At 45.5% G+C, this 27,957-nt stretch overlaps 1 pseudogene; it reads right to left on the minus strand.

Annotated features, from left to right (window-relative positions):
* On the minus strand, nt 1-27,153 carry LOC133133350 (uncharacterized; annotated as a pseudogene).
* Nucleotides 27,154-27,957: the final 804 nt, after the last annotated feature.

The raw sequence follows: 27,957 nt of genomic DNA on the forward strand, positions 1-27,957 counted from the left end.
TTAATTGGGTTCAATAACCCTTATGACCTTGATCGTACTGGGGTCCCAGACACAGTCCTCCTCCAGACCACTGGGCACCGTGCCACAGTTCGGGGGCACCCAGGCCGTGTTATAGCCAGCTTCGTGCCAGGTCTTCTGCAGGGGGTGTCCCTGGCGGTCAATCTTCTTCACCCTCCCCACATTCACTATGAGCACTAGGACCCTGCGGTCCCCTTCGGCTACATTCAGGGGGTAGCGGCTGGCTTTCTAGATGTCGCGGCTTTTCCGGGCCCCAGCATGCCGTCCTTCGAGGGAGAGAAGCCGTTACACCTGATGCTTTCAGCAGCCTCCTTGCTGGTGCCGTGGTACGTGACGTAGGTTTAATCGTTCACAGGCTCGCGGTAGCTGTCCAGCCAAGGCTTAGGGCCCATACTATTTGCAGCCCAGTAGGTTCTTCTCCCTTTGTACTGTAATAAATGAAACCAAAATGAGGTCTGCAGAGCATCCTCATGATGTTCATTTTGAATGGATTGTAGATTTGTGATTTCTCCAAAATAATGAACGTTACACACAGTTTCTAAAATGTAAATGGTTAACAATGTAATTCAATCAAGTATTTGATATATTGGGAAATATTTTCTAATTATTTGATATCTTACAAAAATCTTTCCCTGTGTTTAGAAAAAGAAATTATGTTGGCAGTGTAAGATATGTAGTGTTTAGATTATGGCCTTAGAGAGAGGACCAGGGTAATTGGATGGGGTGAGATTTATTGCTTCTAAGAATGCTGATGTCCTCTGACATCAAAGACACACTGATACCCTAGCCTACCCTAACCTAGGCCTGCAATCTATGGGCCTGACCTCCTGCATAGCATGTCACTGAAGAAACACCACAACCAGGGCAGGGCCTTGCCAGAATTTCCTTCTCCCCCACTTTAAGTTTGAATGCAATTTGTTACATTCAACTGAAATCATTCATGGAATGCCTATATAGATAATTATTGTTTGAAACTGGACAGTTGAAATCTACATTACTGTTAAAAGAAGTTTCAGATTCAACTGTACATCGCTCTGGATAAGAGCGTCTGCCAAATGCCATTAATGTAATGTAATGTAATGTAATGTAATGAACCGCTCAATTCAGAAAATAAACATATTATACTATATTATAAGGATTACTTGCTTCGACGACCGCAGTTTGCCTAAGGTTAGGACAGTAGTACTGTATATGCAATAAACAGGTGCAAGTGAGAAACTTTGTGATAGCTGGCATTTTTACAATTCACAAATGTCTGTACTTCAAGGATCTTTACCCAAACAAATGACAAAATTATATTGTATGGTACTCTGCTGCTGTTTCAGATTGCACCCACAAACTCATGCAAGACTACTATACTTGTAAAATAAGTTTGTTAGATCCAGCGGCGATGACGCGGATTGTTTCGGCCTCACCTACTGGTGGAGAGCACACGTTTTACTCTGCTGAAGTATATGCTTGAACCAGGGTAATTTATAGAGCTCTCGGGAAAATAAAATCAAAGCAATTGTTTGGAACAAAAAAGAAATGTACGCAGACCAGCCATTGGGGTTGTGCACCCCTGCCAGAGCGTCAGTTTTGAGTTTGCTTGTTGTGGCTAATTTGTGGCTAATTTGCTTGTTGCTTCCGATGTGTAGTCATCGCTTGGATAATAAGAAATAGTATACAGAGTTTCAGTGATTGCTTGTCTGGAGTGCAATTTGGGCCGCAACAAAAGAATAAGCCCCCACGCCATTGGATTTTACATTTGTGGTGCCTGGGGGTAAATCCTGAGGCCGTGGGTGGGCCCAGCTGAAATCCAAGACACAGGAGTCAGTAATCCAGAAAAAATTAGTCTTTTTATTTTTTCTGTTTTCTTTTTTTTTTCGTTGGGGTATTGCTGATAGCGCCCCCCCTCAGGGCAAGGGTAGTAAAACGGGAGAAAATAAAAGGGCCGTTGAGGCAAAACTAAATTAGGTTCTTCCCAGACCGGGGTATTCTTCAGGGCCTCCTTCCTTCTTCCCTCCGGGGCCGCGTCAGGGCTGGGGGAAGCACACAGAGATAGGATTAGGTAAGGGGGCTCAATTATCCTCACGTGTCCGTTGGTAATGGTGGGGCCTCCTTTTAGGTTTAATCCTCCAGGTCAGTACGGTAGAGGATCTTTCCTCTGCTCTTCCTTCCTCAGCATAGGCGCCGACCGACTCCGTTTGCAGCCTCGACCGCGCCTTAAATATCTTCCCCTGCTCATTAGGGAAAAGAGCTGCAGCTGAGTCAGTAGTTTTCCACCGTGTTCACTTACGTGCGCTGTCCGGGGTCCTGGACCTGCAGGTAGAGGGTTCTCTCTCCATGGTGCTGATCTCCCCATCACTTCCCTAGGGAAATAGATCCCTTCGCATACCTCTCCCAATGCATAACGGTTGCAGGGTTGCGTTGTGCGGGCCCTTCTGGGGTTCTCTACCCACGTGGCGCAACATGCAGGAGCAGGGGCGCCACATATTCCCCCCCTCAGCTCCAAGCCCCGGGCGGGAGCGTCTGCCCCTAGGCCATCCTCTCTCCTGGATAGCGCATCAGCATTCTGGTGCAGCTTCCCAGCACGATGCTCCACCTTGAACCTGTAGGGTTGCAGCTCTAAAAACCAGCGGGTCACTCGGGCATTGCTGTCCCGGTTAAGGTACATCCATTTTAAGGGGGCATGATCAGTCACCAACAAGAACTCACGGTCGAGTAGGTAGTAGCGTAATTTACCTACTGCCCATTTGATGGCGAGGCATTCCTTCTCGACCGTGGCGTAATTCTTCTCATGGCTGAGGAGTTTTCGGCTGATGTACGTCACTGGGTGCTCCACTCCGTCCTGGATCTGCGAGAGTACAGCCCCAAGTCCCACTTCCGATGCGTCGGTCTGCAGCACAAAGGTTTTCTTAAAATCAGGGGTGATCAGTACCGGTTCCTCCCCCAGGGCTGCCCGTAAGTCCAGGAAGGCTGCAGTGGCGAGGGGGTTCCACTGGACCCGGTTGGGCTGCTCCTTTTTGGTGAGGTCGTGGAGCGGGGCTGCTCGTGCTGCAAACTCTGGAACAAACTGTCGGTAGTACCCCACCAGACCCAGGAACATTCTCACCTGCTTCTTGGTGGCCGGTTGGGGCCAGGTGACGATGCTGTCGACCTTGTTCGACTGGGGCTTCACCCGTCCCCTCCCGACAGTGTGGCCAAGATAGGCCGCTTCCTCCAGTCCGAGCCGGCACTTCGCAGGGTTAGCTGTCAGCCCGGCCTCCCTCAGTGACGTCAGCACAGCTTCGATCCTGCCGACGTGACTGTCCCAGTCGGTGCTGTGTATGATTATGTCATCCAAGTAGGCTGCGCAATACATCTGGTGGGGCCGTAACACCTGGTCCATCAGTCGCTGGAACGTGGCTGGGGCTCCATGTACGCCGAAGGGGAGGACTGTGTATTGGTAGAGGCCCGTGGGGGTTGCAAAGGCCGTCTTCTCCCTGGCACGGGGGGTTAGGGGAACTTGCCAATATCCCCGCGTCAGGTCCAGGGTGCTTATGAATCGGGCCGGTCCCAGCCGCTCGATGAGTTCGTCCACTCTCGGCATGGGGTACGCGTCACACAGGGAGATGTCGTTCAGCCGGCGGAAGTCGTTGCAGAACCGCCAGCTCCCATCCAGCTTGGGGACCAGCACCACGGGACTGGACCAGGCACTGCGGCTTTCCTCAATGACCCCGAGGTCAAGCATTTTCCTCACCTCCTCCCGTATGGCGTGTCTGCGAGCTTCCGGGATTCGGTAGGGTCGTAGCTTCACCGTCTTCCCTGGTTCGGTGCTGATGTCGTGGGTGATCAGGTGGGTGCGGCCAGGCATAGTCGAGAAGACGTCCCGGTTCCGGTCGACCAGCTCACATAGCGCTTGCTTCTGCCGGCAGCTCAACTGCTCTCCCATCCTCACATCAGGGGTCGGTGGTGGGACACACTGGGCGGAGAGGGCTGGGGTCGGAGCTGGGGGTGGCTCATGCCATCTCTTCATCAGATTAACATGGTAGATCTGGAGGTGGCGTCGTCGCCCCGGCTGCCTCACCCGGTAGTTCACTGGTCCCGTGCGCTCCACGACCTCATACGGCCCATGCCATTGGGCCAGAAATTTACACTCACTGGTGGGGACTAGGATCATCACCTTGTCTCCTGGGACAAATTCTCTCACCTGCGCTCCCCGGTTATACAGCCTGGCTTGCTCTTGTTGGACCTGTTCCATGTGGGCCCTCATCATAGGCCAGATCTGGGCCATCCGCCGGTCCATTTGTTCCACGTGTTCGATCAGGCTGCGGGTTTTGGACGGTTGCTGTTCCCAGGCCTCCTTTGCCAGGTCTAGTAGTCCCCGAGGTCGTCGGCCATATAATAGTTCAAATGGAGCGAAGCCGGTCGTGCTCTGGGGTACCTCTCTGACTGAAAAGAGGAGATAGGGTAAGAGCTGGTCCCAGTCCTTACCGTCAGTCTCGATTGTCTTCCTCAGCATGGACTTGAGGGTTTTGTTGAATCTCTCCACTAGCCCATCGGTTTGGGGGTGGTAGACGGAGGTCCGCAGTTGGGTCACGTGTAGCAGCCGGCACATCTCTTTTAGGACCCCTGACATGAAGCACGTCCCTTGGTCTGTCAGGAGTTCCTCCGCTATCCCGACCCGGCTAAAGAGCATGAACAACTCCTTGGCCACTGCCTTTCCTGTCGCAGTCCTGAGCGGGATAGCTTCTGGGTAGCGAGTCGCATAGTCCAAGATCACCAGGATGTACCGATGTCCCCGGCTGGACTTCGGCAAGGGCCCCAGGATGTCCATCGCGATCCTCCTGAAGGGTACATCGATAACAGGAAGGGGGATTAGTGGGTTTCTCAGGGTTACCTTAGGGCTATGGAGTTGGCACACAGCGCAGTGGCGGCAGTAGTCCTCCACAGCCTTTTTCACCCCGGGCCAATAGAACCTCGCCAGGATCCTCTCGTAGGTCTTCTCCCTTCCCAGATGGGCTCCCAGTAGGTGATTGTGGCCTAAATAGAGGACTCGGGACACAAACAGTTGGGGTACGAGCAGCTGCTCGACTTCCTCCCCCTGTGGGTTACAGACCCGATAGAGCAGGTCACGTTTTACCCTGAAGAAGGGATAAGCTGGTGTACTCACCGCCCCTTGGGGTACCCCGTTAATGTCTCGGGCGTCTCTCCAGGCTTGAGCGAACTTGGGCTCGTTTAGTTGGGCAGTGCCGAAGCGGGTGGGCGCTTCGGCCTCCTCGCTCGTCTCTCGGGGCCCATCCGAGAAGGCCAGACGGACGTCTTTCTCCGGGGGCAGGGCCTCCCCAAGCTCTTTTTCGGTCGCGGTGACGGTTCCACTGGTGGCCGGGGGGTTTGGTTGGCGTTCCCACTCTGGTAGCGGGGCCTCTACTTCACTGTCCCCAGATGTCACTGCCCAGACTGGAAGGGGGGTGCGGCGGGCCGCCCGTCGGGGCCGTCGTGGCCTCATCTCGTTCGGAGACCGGGACCCCTCCTCCCAATAGGTCCGGAACAAAGGGCAGTCTCTTCCCATTAACACAGGTACGGGTAGATTTGGTACCACTCCTGCTCTCACCGAGTGGGTTCCCCGTGGGGTGATTAGGTCCACCCACACCGTGGGGTATTTCCTGGTGTCCCCATGGATGCATGCCACAGCCACCTCTTCACCCCTCTCTTCTCCCGCAAATTCTGGTCGCAGCAGGGTGATGGCGCTGCCCGAGTCGAGCACTGCTTCAGTGTCCCGGTCCCCCACTCGTACCGGGAATCTGGGGGCCTCCGTACTCTGATGTGCCCAGCAGGTGGTCAGGTACAGGCAGGGGTGCACGGGGCTGCTCGCACCACTGGCGGTGGGCCTGGACACCTCCTTCCCAGGGCAGTTCCTGACTAGATGCCCCTCCTCTCCGCAGTTGTAGCATCTCCACTCAGGCCGTGGTCTCCCTGTATTGGGTCTGCCCCGGCGATTTGGGTTAGGGAGGGGCGGTGGGTGCTTCACAGGTTGTGGGCCCTGGGTTGGTTGGCTCTGGGTTTCGGTGCGTTCTGGTTGGAGCATCTGCTGGGTTACCTGATGGTTTTCAAGGAGGGCCACTAGGAGGTCTACCGAGGCGGATCCCACCTGGGCTACGTATTGTTTGGCCTCCTTCGGTAGGGCGCGGGTGCATCGGTCCAACACGACCCTCTCCAACAGGGGTGGCCCCTCTCCCTCGGCCAGCCAGCTCTTAGTCAAGCGGGTCAGGGCGGCGATTTGGGACCGGGTAGGCTGGGAGGCATCATATGACCATTCGTGGTAGCGCTGGGCTCGTGTGGGGAGGCTGAGCCCATATCGGGCCAGGATGGCTTTCTTCAACTTGAGGTAGTCGGTGGCATCAGCCACGGCTATATCCCGGTAGGCCTGTTGGGCCTCCCCCATTAAGAAAGGGGCTAGTATGGCCGCCCAGTCTGCCGGCGGCCATTCTTCACGTTGAGCTGCTTGCTCGAACACGTGGAGGTACGCCTCGACGTCATCGTCGCCCGTCATCTTCATCAATACATCTCGTGGGGTCCATCTCGACCCGTCGCGTGGAGATAGGCGACAGAGTTCAACCACCGCTTCCTGCAGGGCCCGCTGGGACTTTGCCAGCTCGGTGATGACCGCTTCCAACATCATCCCTCGGGACTCCTCCTCTGCTTCTGCCTCTTGCATCTCGGCCAGGGTAGGTGCAGCCAGCCGTGTCCTTCGTCTCCCTTCACTGGGGGGTGTGGCCTCCATTCGCGTTGACCTTGATTCTTCCGTCCAGACCAACTTTCCCAGCGTGGCATCAGTGTGCCCGCATCCTCCACCATATGTGGTGCCTGGGGGTAAATCCTGAGGCCGTGGGTGGGCCCAGCTGGAAACCAAGACACAGGAGTCAGTAATCCAGAAAAAATTAGTCTTTTTATTTTTTCTGTTTTCTTTTTTTTTTCGTTGGGGTATTGCTGATAGCGCCCCCCCTCAGGGCAAGGGTAGTAAAACGGGAGAAAATAAAAGGGCCGTTGAGGCAAAACTAAATTAGGTTCTTCCCAGACCAGGGTATTCTTCAGGGCCTCCTTCCTTCTTCCCTCCGGGGCCGCGTCAGGGCTGGGGGAAGCACACAGAGATAGGGTTAGGTAAGGGGGCTCAATTATCCTCACGTGTCCGTTGGTAATGGTGGGGCCTCCTTTTAGGTTTAATCCTCCAGGTCAGTACCGTAGAGGATCTTTCCTCTGCTCTTCCTTCCTCAGCATAGGCGCCGACCGACTCCGTTTGCAGCCTCGACCGCGCCTTAAATATCTTCCCCTGCTCATTAGGGAAAAGAGCTGCAGCTGAGTCAGTAGTTTTCCACCGTGTTCACTTACGTGCGCTGTCCGGGGTCCTGGACCTGCAGGTAGAGGGTTCTCTCTCCATGGTGCTGATCTCCCCATCACTTCCCTAGGGAAATAGACCCCTTCGCATACCTCTCCCAATGCATAACGGTTGCAGGGTTGCGTTGTGCGGGCCCTTCTGGGGTTCTCTACCCACGTGGCGCAACATGCAGGAGCACACTGAGGAACCAGAATGGAAAACAGGCGTGAACGTGCAGCTTGACTGCCAGGTGCTCGTAGTAAATGGTAAATGGTTGGAATTTATACAGTGCCTTTATCCAAAGCGCTGTACAATTCATGCTTCTCATTCACCCATTCATACACACACTCACACACCGACGGCGATTGGCTGCCATGTAAGGCACCAACCAGCTCTTCAGGAGCATTTAGGGGTTAGGTGTCTTGCTCCGGGACACTTCGTCACAGCCCGGGCGGGGGATCGAACCGGCAACCCTCCGACTGCCAGACAACTGCTCTTACTGCCTGAGCCATGTCGCCCCATGCTTGTAGTGAGGGAACCATAAGGTGACCAGAGCAGGCAGACTGGAGTGGTCTAGCTGGGGAGTAGGGAGTGATTAAGGATTGTATGTAAGGTGGGGCAGTCCCCTTAGCAGCCTGAAATGCCAACACTAGGGCCTGGAAGCGGATGCGTGCAGCAATAGGAAGCCAGTGGAGGCCAATGAGGAGTGGGTGTGGCAGTTTTAACTAAATTTCAACAAATGAGTTTGAATTGTTGTACAGCTGGACAATGTTTGGATACAGAGTGATGGCCCAACAAATGTAAACTTTGAAACCCGAATTTAAGGACGATAAACACAGGCAAGGGGTGAGTCAACATGTCAGTGAGCGTTTTTCAATGATAGGATGGTCTTGCAGCAGTGTTTTAACACAAACGTCTTACCTATTGTACCTTTAAGGGGCCGTTTTGTTATTTAACTTGTACAAGATAGTTTTCTGATGGACTCATTCATTATCCTAACCCGCTTATCCTGAACAGGGTCGCAGGGGGGCTGAAGCCTATCCCAGCATACATTGGGCGAAAGGCAGGAATACACCCTGGACAGGTCGCCAGTCCATCGCATGGCACACACACCATTCACTCACACACTCATCCCTATGGGCAATTTAGACTCTCCAATCAGCCTAACCTGCATGTGTGTGGACTGTGGGAGGAAACCAGAGTACCCGGAGGGAACCCACACAAACACGGGGGGAACATGCAAACTCCGCACAGAGAGGCCCCGGCCGACGGGGATTCAAACCCAGGACCTCCTTGCTGTGAGACGGCAGTGCTACCCACTGCACCATCCGTGCCGCCTGCGACAAAGCTCATGCACTGTTATATGTAGTAACCACATCATTGCAGCTCCCATAGTTTTTGAGAAATTTCACTCTCGGCTTGTGGCATAGTACATGAGGTAAATAACTGGGACACTCAAGGTCGATGGTTCGATCCCCGGTGTAGCCACAATAAGATCCGCACAGCTGTAGGCCCTTGAGCAAGGCCCATAACCCTGCATTGCTTCAGGGGAGGATTGTCTCCTGCTTAGTCTAATCAACTGTACATCGCTCTCGATGAATGCTGTTAATGTAATATAATGTATATGTACATTAGGCAAGCCTACTTTCATGCAATTTACACCTTCAAGATTCACACCCAAACAAATGATGAAATAATATAGGACTCCACAGCTCTATGAGAATAAACCCCAAAGTAGGCTACTTGTAAGGTAAGTCGTCAAACTTATAAAAGATGTAGCAGGAGTGAGGTTACCTTTCAGATTTGTGGTTATGCTTGTCGATCACGCTCCCTTTCTATGCGCTTGGGGTAGCGGTAAGCTTGTGACGAGAACAAAACCATCTGGCATTTACCAGGTTCTTCTTTTTTAGAGACCACATTGCTGTAGAGTTTCCCTCGAAAATCGTGCCTTTGATAAGTGATTCATGCAGTAACATATCGTTCCAGCAGCTGAAGTTGAAAATTTCTTAGCCGCTCAATTTTACATGAGAGTTATGAAACATTTGAACTAATTGTATGTAATTTTGCAGCAATGCAGGTTAAGTGCCTTTCCCACAAGGACATATGTTGAAAATAGACCTTGCTGTGTCTTCTAATTCTAATTCTCGTCATTGTACATGTACATGAAATGACAGATTTCAAACTTTATTTCCTGCTATTTCTATAACGATTTTTTACAACTTAGAACATACCACCTTTTGTATCAGACATTTTTAAGTGAGCAAAAGTTTGGAACATGTGAGTGACATGTGTTTCTTGTTGCCTTAGACAAAATAGAGGCTATAGCACAAGATGCAAACCAATCATCAGTAGTAAAAATAAAAAGGTGAGATTACAATTGGCAAAGAAGTACAGAAATCAGCCACAAAAGTTTTGTGGACTGTTGAGACCAAGATTAACCTCTACCAATGTGATGGAAAGGCCAAAGTGTGGAGAAAGAAGGGATCTGCTCATGATCTAAAACATAGAAGCCCATCTGTGAAGCACAGTGGAGGTAGCAGCAGGATGAATTTAAACAAAGGACTTCATAAGGGAAGTTTTTAGATTAGCCAAATGACTGAGACCTTAACTCAACTGAGCCAGTATTTCACCTCCCGAAGAGGAGATTGAAGAGAAAAACTTTTTTTTCCTACAATGTATCTTACCAAGTGTTGGATGCACCTTTGCAAATGTAGACAAAAAACAATTTCATCCTATCACTGAAAAATAAAACATTTGGATAAGAAATTAATCACTTGCACAATTTTGTCTGTGGGATATCAGAGAAGACTCTTAACTCTTAAGACTTTTCAAATATTTTTATTTATTTAATGTAAAACAGCAGTTGCCCCCTACAGTACATTACAGAACCAGAACAGCTGTTGTATGGGTTGAATAACACTGATGGTGGATGGCTGTGGTATGGGTTGAATAACATTGATGACTTTGATCCTACGGGGGTCCCAGACACAGTCCTCCTCCAGACCACTGCGCACCATGCCACACTTAGGGGGCACCCAGGCCGTGTCATAGCCTGCTGCATGCCAGGTTTTCCGCAGGGGGTGCCCCTTGCGGTCAATCTTCTTCACCCTCCCCACATTCACTTCGAGCACTAGGACCCTGCGGTCCTCTTCGGCTACTTTCAGGGGGTAGCGGCTGGCTTTCTGGAGGTCACGGCTGACGTACACACCGGGCCCCAGCATGCCGTCATTCGAGGGATAGAAGCCATAACACCTGATGCTTTCAGCAGCCTCCTTTCTGGTGCCGTGGTACATGACGTAGGATGAGTTGTTGGCAGGCTCAGAGTAACTTTCCAGGCTAGGAGGCCTAGGGCCCATCATGTCATCTTCAGCCCAGTACATTCTTCTCCCTTTACACTGTAAAAAATTCAAATTTCAACCAAAATCAGATCTGCAGAACATGCGCACGGTGTTGGTACGGATTGAGGATTTGCGATATTTCCATAAAAGTATATATATTGTGGCTATATTGTGAGTTTCTGACGTTTGTAGAATCATTTTCAAACATTATGACAGTTTTGGCATCAGTGACCCTTGAATCGTAGGCAAACGTTTTAATGAACCTATAGATAAATGTTTGTTGTGAGGACTCTTAGCTTATCAAATCTATATTTTTTGACTAATTTAAGAAATAATAAGAAAGTTCAAGAAAAAGAAACATCTGGAACTACAAACGATTAGTTAACTTCATCGTTTTTATGAACGTAGAAAGTGTCACATGGTGTAAGCACTGTTTATCTGCTCTTGTGTCCCACGAGGACATATGTCTCTGTTGAAAAGAGACCTCTCTGTTGACTTCCTAATTCTAATTCTCGTAATTTTCTATTAATATAACTAAAGAAAATGCATTACAAGTCATTGTAAAATATCGCGAGACGAAAGTAATATTGTTACTTTAGTCCCTCCATGGGACGTTACTTCCATCCCTGTCCTCTCTCCTGTCTCTTCTCCCTGGCTATCATCCAAAATTCGCTAACATGAAACTTGAAACCGATGCTATCATTTACTCATTAGATGTGTGAAGAAAATTATTAATGTTTGCAAACTTAAACAACTAAACACAATTCTACAATTAAAAAAAAGACTTACTGGAGCATTTTTTACTCAACTTGCGCAAAAAACCCAACCCCGTTTTCAGACGGTAGACTTCTGATGGCGCCGAAATTTTGGATGAAGCCATTTCACTGTTATCTGTAGTAACCACGAAATTGTGCTCCTAGCGTTTTCGAGAAAATACCCACGTCACTTTCGCCCTCCATGACTTTCGACCCGGCTCTCCCCTATATTGTGCAATAAAGAGGTGCATTCTTGCCTAAACTTTATGGACATCTCCATAGCTTTCATTCTCCAACGACCAAATATACGGCTAAAAACCAAGTTCAAGATTCTTCATATGTTTTCAGGACACACATTCATGGTCAGATTTTTGCCAACACATGCATTGATTACATTAGGCAAACCTACTTTCAATTAATTTAGGCGTTCAAGAGTCGCACCCAAACAAATGATGAAACAATATAGTACTCCACAGCTCTGAGAATAACCCCCCAACACAGACCTACTGTAGGCTACTTGTAAAGTAAGTCGTCAAACTAATAAAAAAATATGGCAGGAGTGAGGTTACCTTCCAGATTTGTAGGTATTCTTGTAGATCACGCTCCGTCTCCGTGCGCTAGACACTGGTTAATTTGCGACAAAGCGTATTTTATTTGACAGGAAATATAGGCGTTAACTTTGGCGAAAATGAAGAAACCGATTACATTACATTACATTACATTACACCCGGTGTTTCTTTCTTCTTTATGGTATGAGTTTTATGGTCATTTACATGGACACAAATTTTATGCAGAGTATCAGTTTGTTGGCTTGGGCATCAGGACACACAATCAAAATGCCATGTGCCTTTCTGCAACTCTTACACTATCTGCATTTATATCTCATTTACAGTCACAATGAACCTTTTTTTGTAAATACCCCTTATGAATATTTTTGACTGAGTCTTTGAAGTTAATTGGATATCGTGAATCACAAGTCAAATGTTTTAATTTGACTGACCAGCCAGGCAGTAGGCGGCAGCAAATCACTTGAAAAGCAGGCACCGGTAGATTCATTACTTCTGTTTACGGACCTCTAGTTATGCAGTCTATTGTAAATTAATATGCTAATTCCACGGGTGACCGTAATAGGTACATACTGGATCTTTCTACTAAACTGAACTTAAATGAACAAATACTGTTTTATTAAATATTCACAAATGCAAGCATTCACGCTTAGTTAAAACACAGATACAAATTGTGTCCTTTCTGTACCCTGTCAAGGATCATATAATTCCACATTTTCATTTTCAATATTACATTTCATTCCCATCCTACAGTTTTTTACTGTAATGCTAAGTATTTGGTGTATCCCACAATGTGTCTTACCAAGTGTTGGATGAAGCAGACCGCTCCAAAAGTATTGGAACCACAAGGTCAATTCCTTTGCTTTTCTTGTACCCTGAAGACAATTGGATGTGCATGAGCTGACAGATACAAATTTAAGATTTTATTTCCTGGTATTTTTATCTAAATGTTTGAAACAACTTGGAACATATCAATTTTTGTATCAGACCACCCCATTTTTAGGTGAAAAAAAGCATTGGAACATGTGACTGACATGTGTTTCTTGTTCCCTTAGACTTAGAGAGCAGCAATATAGAGCCAATAAAAGTATTTCATGTTGCCCGCCATGGGGCCAATGGAGCCTGGTGGGCCTGCACCTGTTCTATGTAGTTACAATTGTTGAATGGGTCGGAAGTAACGGTAAACTAGGGGTGGGCAATGTGTGGCCTATCTCTGTTTTTCAGGTTTGTAATTCTGTTTACTTTCAACACATGTAAGATTAGACATACTTTCATGTTTGTATCGATTCAACAAATGCTACAGGTTCGAAATTCATCCAAATTAATCATGCGTAAACAATGTTGCGCAACCAATAAAATGTTTTGCGATACAAGATTAATCGGACTGAAATGCATTATTTGGGTTAAATAGTTACACTAGATCCTCGAATATAATTTATGAATTAAACCTGTCAATTAAATTAGGCTATATCGTGAGTTTCTAATGTTTGTAGAGTAATTCTCAGACATTATGTCAGTTGATTTTCGTAACAGTCACCCTCGAATCGAACGTTTTATTGAACCTGAAGATAAATGTTTGTTGTGAGGACTCAAAGCTTATGAAGCAGTCACAATTCGAATCATCACATATTTGTAGACTAATTTTCAAACATTAGGTAGTAGATTTGCAATATAGAATGAACTAGAGGAGAACAAATACCTTTTCTGTATATGTTTTTACTGTGGGCTTCAACTAGTAGCCCTAACAACGGGTAAGATTAGACACTAGAAAGTGCAAGAAAAAGAAACATCTGGAACTACAAACGATTCGTTAACTTAATCCTTTTCATAAATCTAGAAGGCGTCACGTGGCATATGTTCTGTTTAGCTGCGCTTGTGCGCACATAAACCTTCCCACTAGGACATATGTTGAAAATACACCTCGCTGTGTCTTCTATTTCTAATTCTCGTCATTTTGTGTCAATGTAACTGAAGTTAATGCATTATAAGTCATTAAATATCGCGGGACAAAAGTAATAGTGTTACATGGGACGATACTTCCGTCCGTACCCTCTATGTCACTTCTCCCTGGCTAGCATCCAAGACTTGCTAGCATGAAACTTCAAACCTATGCAATAATTTACTCTCTCGATGTGTTAAGAAAATTACATGTGTTTGCTAACTTAATCAACTAAACACAATTCGATAACCGAAAAAGGCTTACGGGGCCGTTTTATTAATTAACTCGCGCAAAAAGGTTTTCCGACGGTAGCTCTAGCAAACGTGTTCCTATGGCGCCGAAATTTTGTATGAAGCTCTTTCACTGTTATCTGTAGTAACCTCGTAATTGCAGCTCCCATGTTTCTGAGAAATTTCGACCTCTGTTAACTCCCGTGCTCCCATATATCATGCAATAAATAGGTGCATTCCTGCCTAAACTTTATCAACTTCCCCATAGCTTACATTTTACAATTAGCAAATATATGGCTAAAAACAAGTTCCAGATTCTTCATAAGTTTTCAGGACACACATTCATAGCCACATTTTGGTCGACGTGTGCATTGCACACATTAGGCAAGCTTTCTTTCATGCAATTTACGCGTTCAAGATTCGCACCCAAACAAATAATGAAATAATATAGTACAACACAGTTCATTGAGAATAAACCCCCAAATAGGCTACTTATAAAGTAAGTCGTCAAACTAATACAAAAAATAAAGCAGGAGTGAGGTTACCTTTCAGATTTGTAGTTATGCTTGTAGATAACGTTCCCTCTCCGTGCGCTACACAATGAGTAGCTTGCGACGAAAACGAAACCATTCTAGGCTGTTCTTTTTTTAGAGTCCACATTACTGTAAACTAAGGAATGCCCCTCATACATTGTTCCAATCTGGTAACGTATTGTTTTTGGCCGTTTGCCAATTTTACATGAGAGTTACGTGTAAGCCAGTCAGGCGCTGGTCAGCTTGCTGACTTCCCCCTCCTGGAGCATACATTGTTAGCCCCCATCGTTGGCACACATGCCTGTGGGGGAGAGCTAGAGAAGGATTCTTAGAGGCGCCTTCTTGGGCCCTGGGGCCCCCCCTTTTCTCACATTCCCGACAGGAATATTTGAGATGGTATAAAGATGTTTCATGATAATCCCAGGTCAGAATATAGTAATGTTTGGTCTTATTCTGATTGGTTCAGTGCGACTGGTGTAATGGTCTAGTTTTTGTAACAGTCTACCTTTGATAGCATAACCATTCAGGAGCCGAGGGGAAACTGGGCAAAAGCTGTCTCTGTAGAAGCCATGTGTTTTAGCCCCCTGCCTGGTGGGCCTGGCTGTAAATTATAGATGGGTGACTCACTTTTAGGGTCAAGAACTAAGGCCTGGATTTCGGAGATAAGGAGAAGAAACCAATCTGGGGTTGTGTCGCCTTTCCTTTCATTCACCCAAATCAGGTTTATCCAAAAGGTATATTACCATGAGAGGCACAAATACATATTTACAGCATAATTCAGTTATCATGAAAACTCCCAACTACAGCATTCATAGATATGATGGGGCGGCCTGTAGCATAGTGGTTAAGGTCAGGAAGGGCTGCCATTTGTGAGGGGCCTGAGAGCTGGGGTTTCAATGTTGTTTAGACTACCTGTTGGGGAGTTAAGATGTATGGGTGGTCCAAGGCCAGTTGGGTCATGGGAAAAGAATCCGCCCGAACATTGGTGACCTCCCTGTGACCCCATACCTGGTCACTTCCAAGGGGGAAGACTCCGGACAATGCCACAGTGCCCTCATTTGGGACTGCTCTCCTAGATGAAATATTCAAAACTGCTATTAAGATAGTAAATAGACCTGGTAACACCTTGAAAACATTGCCCATGTGATCCTTGTATTATTGCATTAAGTCTTATGTAATGGTAACAGGAATTGCATGTAAAATGGATAATCAGGAGGGAAGTTTCATGATAACTGCAACATAATAAAACATACAATACCAAACAGGGTAATCTGTTTGGTATGGATGTGATCTGATAAAATCAAGGAATCGGATGAGATACATTTCATACCAAATGGAATTTAATAAACTATAGTTTCAGTAACCCAAGGGAAAACCTACACGTCCTCTCTTGGTAATCATCTCATTTTCCCTACTCAACAACCCCCAACGGTGGGGGTCTAAATTCCAGATTTGACCACCCCTCCAGGTTGATTTATGGCACTGCCGCCTGGTTCCAAACGTATGATTTGGCATAAAAGCAAGGGAGACAGACCAATCTGGGAAGATCGTATTCAACTTCCCACACAGCATATTGTACGTGTATGTAAGTATCAGGAAGATCGTACTCAACTTCCCACACAACATGTCTTGTGTATGTATGTATGTATGTATGTATGTGTAGCAGCGGAAGATCGTATTCGACTTTCCACATGGCATATTCTATACTCTGTGTTTGTGTGTAGTCCAAGCAGGCTAGGTATGATTATTTACTCTATCTCTATTCTTAATTTGTGTATTTTGTAATTGATTATGATATTCTAAAGCTAATAACCTACCTGTCTGCGAATAAACTATTTTGTTTGTAACTTGCATGATCTCCATGACTCTAATTCATCTTGTACCTTTTCAGCCTAAATTACAACTGAATATTGATGGGGAAAAGGGAGGCCAAAGACTGACCGATCGGCAGTTTGGCACATAAGTGATAGTTCTAAGCTGTCAGGCCAGCAAGTTTCTGCCACGCACGTCTCTTGTGATTTGACGCGAAGGGAACCCCTGGGCGTTACGGCGCTGGTTCCTGTCAAATTAGCTACGCCGACCTGGGCTCGCAACTAGCATGGCAGGTGTGCATGTATTGTGTTGACTGGACCCTCAGCCTTTGAGTTCTACACCGAACTGAGATTTCAGCAATAATGTTAATCGCGAGAGCATATATTGAGTAATGGTGGCACAGGTACATGTAATCACTCCCGAGGTCCGCGTAAGTTGCAAACCCAAATTTCTAAATTATATTTTAAATGGAGTCCGATAAACGAGTAAAACTATAGTAACCACTAAGCGTACAATACGGCCCCGTTTGAGAACGGAGAATATTAAGAATTGTACTGATCCGTTTCTGGCCAGCTGTAAGCGGGATATGGGGCAGGTCAATCCATATCCGACCCATGGCAACAGACCCAGTATATTCTTAAACATAATTGTGCTCTGTTCTTGTACGGAGGATAATAATTAACCCTACTAATGTTCTCCCAGCAACGCCAGAAGGACAAGCACGCAAAACCCCCCTCGGCCCCCGCTAAATTCCGTCATTGGGTTAGCGTGGGGTTTTGCATACGAGACGTTTTAACTAATTGTACGCAATTTTGCAGCAATTCAGATTAAGTGCCTTGTTCAACTCGACAACAAAAACAGCGGTAGTGGAAAGTCTGTCAATTCGTTCGCTTTTGTTGTATCCTGAACACAACTGATTTTGAGGGGAAACGATGGACATGAGATGACAGACACAAATTTCAGCTTTTATTTCCAGGTATTTTTATCTCAATTTTTGAAACAACTTAGAACATATCACTTTTTGTATCAGACCACCCCATTTTTAGGTGAGCAAAAGTATTGCAATATGTGACTGACAGGTGTTTCTTGTTGCCTTAGACTTAGAGAGCAGCAAAATTGAGGCTATAGCACAAGATGCAAACCAATCATCAGTAGTAAGAATCGAAAGGTGAGATTACAATTTGCAAAGAAGTACAGAAATGAGCCACAAAGGTTTTATGGACTGATGAGACCAAGATGAACCTCTTCCAATGTGATGGAAAGGCCAAAGAGTGGAGAAAGAAAGGATCTGCTCATTATCTAAACCATACGAGCCCATCTGTGAAGCAAGGTGGAGGTCAGGGCTTGGCTTGCATGGCTGTTGGAGTAGGCTCACTAATCTTGATGTAACTCATGATGGTAGCAGCAGGATGAATTCAAACAAAGGACTTCATTAGGGAGAAAAGGTGGAAGGTTTTAGATTAGCCAAATCAATCACCAGACCTTAACTCAACTGAGTCAATATTTCACCTCCCGAAGAGGAGATTGAAGGGAAACACTTTTTTCCTACAATGTGTCTTCCCAAGTGTTGGATGTACCTTTGCAAATGTATACAAATAACGATGTCATCCTACCACTGAAAAATAAAACATTTGGATAAGAAATTAATAACTTGCACAATCTTGTCTGTAGGCCGATGACAGCATTTCAATGAATGTGACACACAGTTAAATCCATGGGTGAATCACAGGCTAAATCCTGAGGGACTGGTTCTAATTTTTGAAGAAACAGAAGCACATCAGGGAAGATACTCTTCAGACTTTTCAAATATTTTTATTTATTTAATGTAAAACAGCAGTTGCCCCCTATAGTACATTACAGAACCAGAACGGCTGTTGTATGGGTTGAATAACACTGATTGGGGATGGCTGTGGAATGGGTTGGATAACACTGATGACATTGATCCTACAGGGGTCCCAGACACAGTCCTCCTCCAGACCACTGGGCACCATGCCGCAGTTAGGGGGCACCCAGGCCGTGTCATAGCCTTCTGCATGCCAGGTCTTCTGCAGGGGGTGCCCCTGGTAGTTAATCTTCTTCACCCTCCCCACATTCACTATGAGCACTAGGACCCTGCGGTCCCCTTCGGCTACATTCAGGGGGTAGCAGCTGGCTTTCTGGATGTCGCGGCTGACGTACACACCGGGCCCCAGCATGCCGTCCTTCAAGGGTGTAATGTTTCTGTATTTGTTCTGTATGTTTTCATGTTTAGTCTTGCTTATTATTCATTTTTCTTAGTTACCTGGTTTATGTTTCCCATTACAGTTCTCCATTGTCCTCCCCTGTTATGTCTGCGTCTGAATGTTTACCAGTCTAGTCACTCCCCGTCTGCGTGTCCCACTATTCGGGTGGTTACGGTAGTTTTCGGTTTTTCAACATTTTTTCTAAAACTCACGATTCTTACTTCCTGCTTTTTCTTGGTAGTTAAATGTTGTAAAGCACGATTCTTACTAACTACTACTAATCTAGGTTTTGTACAGTACTAATCCGATTATTACACTTACTGTCTGTCTAACTAACTAACTAACAATCACTTTTATTGGGTAGTTTAGAAATATTCACGCAACTAACTCACTAACGCTATCTTTTAGTATTTCTGCCCTGTTCTGTAACTCCGCCTCCCTATGCTATCCCTGATTACTCGTTTACTTTCAGCGAAGTGTTCGCACCTGTCTCTAACTATCACTACGTCTTCAAACTATGCAAATGTCTACTCCCTAATCTGGAGCCGTATGTTTTACATGTTTTGTTTCGTGCATCCAGTCCGCGTTTTCGTCTCACTCCCGTTATTATATTATTACCCTATTATGTTTCCCCACCTGTTGTCTATTTGTTTAGCCCACCTTTTCCTCTGCCCCGCCTAGATTGTCATCTTCCCTCTTGTATTTAAACCTCAGTCTCAGTATGCTTCTTTGTCAGAACGTTGATCTTAGTAAGTGCCGATTGTGTGTAAGCCTTATTATAGAGATTCTTGATATACACCCCTTTGCCTTGACTTCCGTACCTGCCTTGCCCTCTTGTTTTGTTTGCTCATCAGAGCTTCTGGTATTTCGACGTGTTGTTTTGTACTTTTTGACTACGAGTTTGTTTTTGCCCTTTTGTACCTTCACCCTGTGATTTCCTGGACTTTGACCTCTCGCTTGTTTTTTTCGACTATACTTTTGCCTTTCGTTTTTGACTTTGTACTGGATCTCTTGGCCTTTGACCACTGAACATTAAACTTTGATTTTTCGATTATCCTGTGGTCTGCTTCTGGGTTCTCTGCACCATACATAACAGAGGGAGAGAAGCCATAACACCTGATGCTTTCGGCAGCCTCCTTGCTGGTGCCGTGGTACATGATGTAGGATGGGTTGGTGACAGGCTCAGAGTAACTCTCCAGGCTAGGAGGCCTAGGGCCCATCATGTCATCTTCAGCCCAGTACATTCTTCTCCCTTTACACTGTAAAAAATTCTAATTTCAACCAAAATCAGATCTGCAGAACATGCGCACGGTGTTGGTACGGATTGAGGATTTGCGATATTTCCAAAATTAGTAGTGTTACACAAGGGTTCTAAAATGTAAATGGCGCAGGCTGGGTCAACAACACAAATCAATCACGTCATTGATACATTAGTCAATTTATGATTTTACAAAATCTTTGCATAACAATAATGTCAGCAGTTTGTCTGAGGTTAGGACAGTTGGCATCAGCAAAGTATTTTATACTTTCAACACATGTACTATTAGACATAATTACATGTTTGTTTTGATTTAATAAATTCTAGAAATCCTAGATCCTCGAATATAATTTATTTATTAAACCTGTCAATAAAAGTAGGCTATATTGTGAGTTTCTGGCGTTTGTAGAATCATTTTCAAACATTATGACAGTTGATTTTGGCATCAGTGACCCTCAAATCGTAGCCAAATGTTTTAATAAACCTATAGATAAATGTTTGTTGTGAGGACTCTTAGCTTATCAAATCTATATTTTTTGACTAATTTAAGAAATCATAAGAAAGTGCAAGAAAAAGAAACATCTGGAACTACAAACGATTAGTTAACTTCATCCTTTTTATAAACCTAGAAAGCGTCACATGACATAAGCACTGTTTATCTGTTCTTGTGTCGCACGAGGACATATGTCTCTGTTGAAAAGAGACCTGTCTGTTGACTTCCTAATTCTAATTCTCGTAATTTTTTATTAATATAACTAAAGAAAATGCATTACAAGTCATAGTAAAATATCGCGAGACGAAAGTAATAATGTTACTTTAGTCCCTCCATGGGACGTTACTTCCATCCCTGTCCTTTCTCCTGTCTCTTCTCCCTGGCTATCATCCAAAACTCGCTAACATGAAAATTGAAACCTTTTACTCATTAGATGTGTGAAGAGAATTACAGATGTTTGCAAACTAAAACAAGTAAACACAATTCTACAATAAAAAAATTAAAAAGACTTACTGGACCATTTTTTACTTAACTCAAGCAAAAAAGTTTTCAGACGGTAGACTTCCGATGACGCCGAAATTTTGGGTGAAGCTCATTCACTGTTATCTGTAGTAACCACGAAATTGCAGCTCCCATCGTTTTCGAGAAAATACCCACGTTACTTTCGCCCTCCATGACGACCCGGCTCTTCCCTATATTATGCAATAAAGAGGTGCATTCTTGCCTAAGCTTTCATTCTCCAACGACCAAATATACGGCTAAATACGGACACACATTCATGGCCACATTTTTGTCAACACGTGCAGTGATTACATTAGGCAAACCTACTTTCAATTAATTTACGCGTTCAAGAGTCGCACCCACACTAATGATGAAACAATATAGTACTCCACAGGCCTTTGAAAATAACCCCCCAAACACAGACCTACTGTAGGCTACTTGTGAAGTAAGTCGTCAAACTAATAAAAAAATATGGCAGGAGTGAGGTTACCTTCCAGATTTGTAATTATTCTTGTAGGTCACGCTCCGTCTCCGTGCGCTTGACACTGATTAACAAATACGAAGCATTTTTGATTTGACAGGAAATATAGGTGTTAACTTCGGCGAAAACGAAACCACCCGGTGTGTCGTTCTTCTTTAGACGGGGGTCAGTTTGTTGGCATGGGCATCAGGACACACAATCAAAATGCCATGTGCCTTTCTGCAACTCTTATAAACACATCTGCATTTATATCTAATTTACAGTCACAATGAACCGTTTTTTGTAAATACTCCATATGAATGTTTTTAAATGAGTCTTTGAAGTTCATCGGATATCGTGAATCACAAGTTCTAATGCGTCTTCATTTGACTCACCAGCCAGGCAGTAGGTGGCAGCAAATCATTTGAAAAGCAGACTACCAGTAGATTTATTACTTCTGTTCACGGACCTCTCGCTGGCTCTATGTGATGGGGTCTCGGCCATGCTACAGCAGCTTCTGGAAGCTGGCATCATTGAGCCAGTGGACGCTTCGCCCTGGGTCTCAAACCTCGTGGTGGCTAAGAAGACGTCAGGAGCCCTGCGTGTCTGTGTCGATCTACATGCAGTGAATAAGGCAGTGATCCCTGAAAAGTATCCACTGCCCACCTCAGAAGAGCTCACAGCTCCGTCCTACAGCTCTACAGTGTTCTCCCAGCTAGACCTCAGGCTGCTTACAGGTGCCTCTCCATCCCAGCAGCAGAGACCCCTGCTTTTGTGACACATGCTGGAGTGTTTTGCGGCACCTGGATGCCTTTTGGCCATCATGGTGTCTGTGCTGGCTGTCATACCGGGTATGGCCATATATCTGGACGATGTTGTCATACACGGGCCCACCACTTAAATCCACAATGAGCAACTCAACAGGGTCTTTGCAGCCCTAGCCAAGCACAAGCTAACAGTCAACACTGAATAATGTGTCCTCAGTGCCAGCCATTGAGTTTGTGGGGTTCCGGCATTCAGCAGGTGGCATAACTCCACTCCAGTCCAATGTGGACGCCATTCAGGCCAGCCCCGAGCCCAGTTCAGCCACTCAGCTCACCTCCTTCCTGGGCATGACGGGCTACTGCCTGAAGTTCCTCCCTCAGTATTCTGCCACCCCAGCCCCCTTGCACCAGCTGCTGCATAACGACGAACCATGGGTGTGGTCTCAGGCATGTAGCGATGCTGTGCGTACCCTCAAAATGCAACTTACTCCACCCCCAGTGCTGACTCACTTCGACATCTCCAGCCCCACCCTTGTGACCTGTGAGGCGTCAGCCACAGTGATAGGGGTTGTGCTGTCACAGATCCAGAGAGGCGTCGACCAGACTGAGCAGCGGTACTCAGTGGGTGAGCGTGAGGCTGCAGACCACTGTCTCTCTGCAGGAGCTCAAGGAAGCCTCTGCCCTGTCCTCTCTCAGCTCTGCACCGACATCCAGGGGCGGCCTGTAGCGTGGCAAGACTGGCCACCAGGCTCCCCCACCCCTGGAACCTCTTGCCTGGCCGTCTCAGCCCTGAGATCACCTACAGCTGGACATCTGTGGACAGATCCATGGGGTTCCCCACCAACAACGCTTCTTGGCGGTTGCCTACGACTTACACTCCAAATGGCCAGAGCTCACCACTACCGGCTCTGTGACCTCTCAGGTCATAAGAGACTCCCTCTTCTCTTGCTGGGGTCTCCCAAAGCCCATTACCACCAACAACGGTCCTCAACTGGTCTCTGTAGAGTTCACTACTTACCATGAAAGCAAGGGCATCTGGCAGTGTTATCGCCCCCAGGCCAATGCAATGTCTGTACACTGGGTTATCAGTGAGTTATAGCATGTTTCTACTGTGCTGCAATCATCATATGCCTGAGTGATAGGTATAGAATTGTGTTGCTCTGGTCTAGGAGGTCGCGAATGCGTAAGTAAACAGGTGTTGTGTTGATGCTACTGTGTCATGGTGTGATCCTTTCAAACATAGTAGTATTCAATACCTGAGCAGGATAACCTCCTAACCTCCTGTGGTCCTACAGCAGCATTTCAATGAATGAGTCACCCAGTTAGGTCCATGGGTGAATCACAGGGTAAATACTGCGGAAACAGAAACACACCAGGGAAGTCAGTCTTCAGACATTTCAAATATGTATATTTATTGCATGTAAAACCGCAGTTTCTTCAACCTTGTTTTATGACAGTCGAAACAAATGTACAGGGACAGACTAGGCAGGAAATATTACACTATGATTGCTAACAGCCTGGATTACAGCATTTATGATTTCCCAAAGATTCTGACAGCAAAACTTACAAAGAACCGTATGGTGTCATGTCCCTTATTTTACGTTACAGTAGAATAACAGTGGTTAAATAACCCTGATGACCCTGATGACCTTGATTCTATGGGGATTCCAGACACAGTCCTCCTCCTCACCACTGGGCACCATGCCACAGTTAGGGGGCACCCAGGCTGTGTTATAGCCAGCGTCGTGCCAGGTCTTCTGCAGGGGGTGCCCCTGGCGGTCAATCTTCTTCACCCTCCCCACATTCACTTTGAGCTCCAGGACCCTGCGGTCCGCATTGGCTAAATTCAGAGGGTAGCGGCTGGCTTTCTGGATGTTGCGGCTGAGGTACACACCGGGCCCCAGCATGCCGTCTATTGAGGGAGTGAAGCCGTTCCTCATGATGCTTTCAGCAGCCTCCTTGCTGGTGCCGTGGTACATGATGTAGGGTGAGTTTTTGGTTGGCTTGGAGCGGCTCGGCAGGCAAAGAGGCCGAGGGCCCATGTTGTCATGTCCAGCCCAGGACATTCTTCTCCCTTTATACTGTAAAAAATTCAAAATGCTAACTAAATGAGATCTGCAGAACATGCCCATGCTGTTAAAGTGGTATGGATTGTGGATTTTGCGATATTTCTAAAATTAGTAGTGTTACACACGGGTTCTAAAATGTAAATGGCGCAGGTCAACAATGCAAATCAGTCAAGTCATTGATACATTAGTCATTTATAGTTTATACTGTATTTTAAAAAATCTTTCAGAACAATAATGCTTACAGTTTGCATGAGGTTAGGACAGTATTATATGCAATAAGGAGGATGAAACCTTGTCTCAAATCTTGGTCATAGCTGCCATTTTTACTTTCTGTACTTTAATAAAATTAAGAAACTTTACCCAAACAAATTATGATATATTATTGTATGCGACTGCACAACTGTTCCAGAATGCACCCCCAAACTCATTTAAGATAGACCTACTATACATGTAAAATAAGTTTTCTTTTCTATATGGCATAGGTACACATTGCAATTCAATCAAGTCTTTGAAGCATCAGCAAAGTATTTTTTGTTGACAAAAACATTTAGCTAGGTCCAGAATTATATATTATTTAGGCAGTTTATCTGAGTTTAGAACAGAGGTAAGGGAGAGCCGGGATGAATCTAACACTTTTTTGTTTGATCCCATTTACAAATGAATAGAGATAGAGATCCTACACAATGACACACAACTTGCACAGGTCCTTCCCTATTTTCAACTGTAATTTTCATTCTAGAATATATGATTTTGACATGAATACGTGGAGAACGGGCCGAGCGCAATGTTACTTTTGTCCCTACCCAGCTGAACGAAAGTAACATAAGAGTGGGTCGAAAGTAACGGTAAACTATGGGTGCGCAATGTGTGTCCTATCTCTGTTTTTGGGGATTGTAATTCTCTTTACTTTCAACACATGTACGATTAGACATAATTTCATGTTTGTGTCGATTCAATAAATGCTATAGGTTCGAAATTCATCCAAATTAACCGTGCGCAACCAATAAAATGTTTTGCGAAACAAGATTAATCGTACTGAAATGCATTATTTGGGATTAATAGCTAAAATTGATCCTCTAACATAATTTATGTATTAAACCTGTCAATAAAAGCAGGCAATATCATGAGTTTCTGATGCTTGTTGAATAATCCATCCATCCATTATCTGAACCCGCTTATCCTGAACAGGGTCGCAGGGGGGCTGGAGCCTATCCCAGCATACATTGGGCGAAAGGCAGGAATACACCCTGGACGGGTCGCCAGTCCATCACAGGGCACACACACCATTCACTCACACACTCATACCTACGGGCAATTTAGACTCTCCAATCAGCCTAACATGCATGTCTTTGGACTGTGGGAGGAAACCGGAGTACCCGGAGGAAACCCACGCAGACACGGGGAGAACATGCAAACTCCGCACAGAGAGGCCCCGGCCGACGGGGATTCGAACGCAGGACCTCCTTGCTGTGAGGCGGCAGTGCTACCCACTGCACCATTCGTGCCGCCTTGTTGAATAATTCTCAAACATTATGTCAGTTGATTTTCGCAACAGTGAAAACTTTACTAAACTGAATATAGATATGATGGGCATTCCCAGAGCTTCTGGGAAAACGAAACATTAATGTACCTGCCCAGTGTTTAGTTTTTAGAGGCCAAGTTCCTGTTCCTTTGGAATTCCCCTCCAGTATTTTGGCCCTGAAAAACATACAATCTGCAGGCAAGGAAGCCACATTATGTCAGCTGATTTTCGTAACAATCACCCTCGAATCGTTGCCTAACGTTTTATTAAACCTGAAGATAAATGTTTGTTGCTTATGTTTTGTTAATCTAGAAAGCGTCACATGGCATAAGCCATGTTTATCTGCGCTTGTCCGCACAGATAGCTTTCACACTAGCACATATGTCTCCGTTGAAAAGATACCTCTCTATGTCTTACTAATTCTAATTCTCGTCATTTTCTATAAATATAACAAAAGAAAATGCATTATAAGTCATTATAAAATTATAATTATAAAAGTAAATATCGCGAAACGAAAGAGTGCTACTTTAGTCCCTCCATGGAACGTGGATCCAAGACTTGCTAACATGAAACTTGCAACCTCTGCTATCATTTACTCACTAGATGTGTGAAGACAATTACAGATGTTTCCTAACTTAAACGAGTAAACACAATTCTACTATAAAAAAAAGACTTACTGGACCATTTTTTACTTTTAACTCGCGCAAAAAAAGTTTTCAGATGGTAGATCCGAACGATTAGTAGATCAGAACGACTTCCGATGGCGCCGAAATTTTGGATGAAGCTCATTCAATGTTATCTGTAGTAACAACGAAATTGCAGCTCCCATCGTTTTCGAGAAAATACCCACGTTACTTTCGCCCTCCATGACTTTCGACCCGACTCTCCCCTAAATTATGCAATAAAGAGGTGCATTCTTTCCTAAACTTTGCCCATAGCTTTCATTCTCCAACGACCAAATATACGGCTAAAAACCAAGTTCAAGATTCTTCATAAGTTTTCAGGACACACACTCATGGTCACATTTTGGTCAACACGTGAATTGAATACATTAGGCAAACCTACTCAACCTACTCGCACCCAAACAAATGATGAAACAATATAGTACTCCACAGCTCTTTGTGAATAACCCCCCAACCCAGACCTACTGTAGGCTACTTGTAAAGTAAGTCGTCAAACTAATAAAAAAATATGGCAGGAGTGAGGTTACCTTCCAGATTTGTAGGTATTCTTGTAGATCACGCTCCGTCTCCGTGCGCTTGACACTGGTTAACTTGCGACAAAGCGTATTTTATTTGACAGGAAAGAAAAGGCGTTAACTTAGGGGAAACGACACCACCCGGTGTTTCTTCCTTCTTTAGATTTGTACACACATTTTATGTCGACTAACACTTTGTTGGCATGGGCTTCAGGACACATAATCAAAATGCCTTTCTGCAACACTTATAAACACTATCTGCATTTATACCTCATTTACAGTCACAATGACCCTTTTTTTGTAAATACCCCTTATGAATGTTTTTAATGAGTCTTAAAAGAGAACTGAATATCGTGAATCACAAGTTCTAATGTGTCTTCATTTGACTGACCAGCCAGGCAGTAGGTGGCAGCAAATCACTTGAAAAGCAGGCTACCAGTAGATTCGTTGCTTCTTTTTACAGACCTCTAGTTATGCAGTCTATTGTAAATGAATATGCTAATTTCATGGGTGACCGTAATAGCTACATACTGGATCTTTCTACTAAACTGAACTTAAATTCACAAATACTGTTTTATTAAATATTCACAAATGCAAACATTCACAATTATGGGCAAAATTCCCATACCTAAAACAAAGTTTTTTTTTGTTTGTTTGTTTTTAAAAAAAATAAAAATTGTGTTCCTTCTGTTCAAGGATCACATAATTCCACGTTTTCATTTTCAATTTCACGTTGCCTGTAGCGTGGCAAGACTGGCCACCAGGCTCCCCCACCCCTGGAACCTCTTGCCTGGCCCTCTCAGCCCTGGGATCACCTACAGCTGGTCATCTGTGGGGAGATCCATGGGGTTCCCCACCAACAACGCTTCTTGGCGGTTGCCTACGACTTACACTCCAAATGGCCAGAGCTCACCACTACCGGCTCTGTGACCTCTCAGGTCAT

The sequence above is a fragment of the Conger conger genome, chromosome 7 (genome assembly GCF_963514075.1).
Source record: "Conger conger chromosome 7, fConCon1.1, whole genome shotgun sequence".
Taxonomy (NCBI): Eukaryota; Metazoa; Chordata; class Actinopteri; order Anguilliformes; family Congridae; genus Conger; species Conger conger.